We start from the raw sequence: 2,980 nt of genomic DNA on the forward strand, positions 1-2,980 counted from the left end.
GTTATTTTTTTCGATCATTTTTCCGCCTAAATAATAACATTCATCACGAAGTGTCTCTTCTAAATGTTCATATTTTCGTGTGATCTAGATGCTGGAAAAAAAAAATCAAAAAAAACGAAATTTTTTTTTTTGCTTCCCCCCGCTTCCCCCCGATTGGTTACTTCCCCCCGATTGATCCTGCCCCTATATATATATATATATATATATATATATATATATATATATATATATATATATATATATATATATATATATATATATATATATATATATATATATATATATATATATATATATATATATATCTGTGTGTGTGTGTGTGTGTGGACACATGTATATATATAGATAGATAGATATAATAAAACATAAGTAAGGATGGTCAGATAGTAATCTACATGAACAAAAATGGTGTTCTTCTTTTTGTTGATTTTCTACATTTTTGGAGAAAAAGGTAAGTGTTTACATATAAAGTATATAAACAAACAATACATTAACTAAATCAAGCAAATATTGTTGCTATTTTTTAATAAAGTGATATGGATTGATCCTCTTTTATACATAATTGGAAAAAAAAACTATGATTATATAAAGTATAGCAAGATACTTCAAATTTATGATTTGACATGAGCTAAACTCTAATGTTTTCTTACTTCGTTTTGAAACTAGCTCTGACCAAAGTTTTGTACTATTTTTAGGTAACACCGTATTTGGGTATTATTGTAATGTACGTTAACAATGTTGGTTTATAAACTATGTTTTGTAAAAATTAACTAGGGTTATTTCAGTAATCGTTTGTACTTCCGCTGTGAATAATAATAAAAAAAAATTAGGTTGTTACAAGTTGGTATCAGAGCGTGGTTTATCAGCAAGTACATGTGCGTATTTGTTCCTAAACTCTGAGTAAAGTCAAACATGTCCGTGAGGTGGGACTAAGTGAATGTAGGATATTGTGCATGTTAGTATTTAGTAAACTAACAGTTATCCACTAAGCTTTTGTGCGAGTGTTTTGTTGCAAATCTGACCCCTGATGGAATAACCCTGTTAAAACAAAGATAGGTCATCCTGTTGTTGATGTTGTTGATTTTATTGTGTAACTTCAAAGAAGAAGAGCGATTCTTAGCATTTAAATTCAAATTTGGCAGTAGTACTAACATTTGTGTTAAACTCAACATCTTGATAATAATGTATATTTGTATGTAATTAGATATATATATATATATATATATATATATATATATATATATATATATATATATATATATATATATATATATATATATATATATATATATATATATATATATATATATAAGTGAACACGTGTATATACATAGATAGATAGATAGGTAGATATAATGAAACATAAGTAAGGATGATCAGATAGTAATCTACATGAATAAAAATTGTGTTATTCTTTTTGTTTTTGTAGTGTCTTAAAGAAAAATGTGAGTGTTTACATATAAAGTATATAAACAAACAATAAATTAACTAAACCAACCAAATATTGTTGACATTTTTGAAATAACATGATATGGATTGATTCTCTTTTATACATAATTGGAAAAAACTATGATTATAAAGTGTAACAAGATACTTTAAAGAGAAAATTGCGCGGTTGGTCCCTGTGGTTTACATGAAATGGGGTGTTTGGTCTCTGAACTTCATTTTCGGGGTTGTTGGTCCCTGTGGTTTTCAAAACACGCGTGGTTGGTCCCTGACAGGGATTAAATACACCTATTTTAAACTTTCATTTTCGGGATGGTTGGTCCCTGACAGGGACCAACCCCGCGTGTTTTGAAAACCACAGGGACCAACAACCCTAAAAATGAAGTTCAGGGACCAAACACCCCATTTCATGTAAACCATAAGGACCAACCGCGCAATTTTCTCTACTTCAAATTTATGATTTGACATGAGCTTAACTCTAATGTTTTCTTACTTCTTTTTGTAATTAGCTGCGACCAGAGTGTTTTGTTCCAAATCTAACCGCTGATGGGATAACCCTGTTAACACAAAGAGAGGTCATCCTGTTGTTGATGTTGTTGATTTTGTTGTGGTACTTCAAAAAAGAAGACCAATTCTTAGCATTTAAATTCAAATTTGGCAGTAGTACTAACATTTGTGTTAAACTCAACATCTTGATAATAATGTGTATTTGTATTTACTTAGATACACACACACACACACACACACACACACATATATATATATATATATATATATATATATATATATATATATATATATATATATATATATATATATATATAAAAGTGGACACATGTAGATAGATAGATAGATATAATAAAACATAAGTAAGGATGGTCATATAGTAATCTACATGAACAAAAATGGTGTTCTTCTTTTTGTTAATTTTGTACATTTTTGAAGAAAAAAGTAAGTGTTTACATATAAAGTATATAAACAAAGAATACATTAACTAAACCAAGCAAATATTGTTGCCATTTTTGAATAACATGATATGAATTGATCATCTTTTATACATAATTGGAAAAAAACTATGATTATATAAAGTGTAACAAGATACTTCAAATTTATGATTTGACATGAGCTATGCTCATCATGACATATGCAAGAGAAAGATCTAAAGGTGAGACGTGACATAATTCAAATTTCATGGAGTAATATATCTTTTCCACATTACTCAGATTTATTAATTTGAATGTATGTATGTATCAATCTGCAAGCCTTTAAATCTTCATTTTAAATGCAATACACCACCCACAGTAGTTTGTGCTTTTCTAACCCTAATAACTAAACAATACCATCAATAGATCATTGCTAGTATTTTATGTATATTTTAAAGTCGATTTCGAGAAAGCGTTTGATTGTTTGAGTTGGGATTTTCTTATACAAATAATGGAGATTATAGGTTTCGGGTCGAAATGGAAAAAATGGATCCTCGCGTGTCTAAAATTAGCGAGCATTTCCGTACTTGTTAGCGGTTCTCCTATTAAAA

This window comes from Rutidosis leptorrhynchoides, chromosome 9 (genome assembly GCF_046630445.1).
Source record: "Rutidosis leptorrhynchoides isolate AG116_Rl617_1_P2 chromosome 9, CSIRO_AGI_Rlap_v1, whole genome shotgun sequence".
NCBI lineage: Eukaryota > Viridiplantae > Streptophyta > Magnoliopsida > Asterales > Asteraceae > Rutidosis > Rutidosis leptorrhynchoides.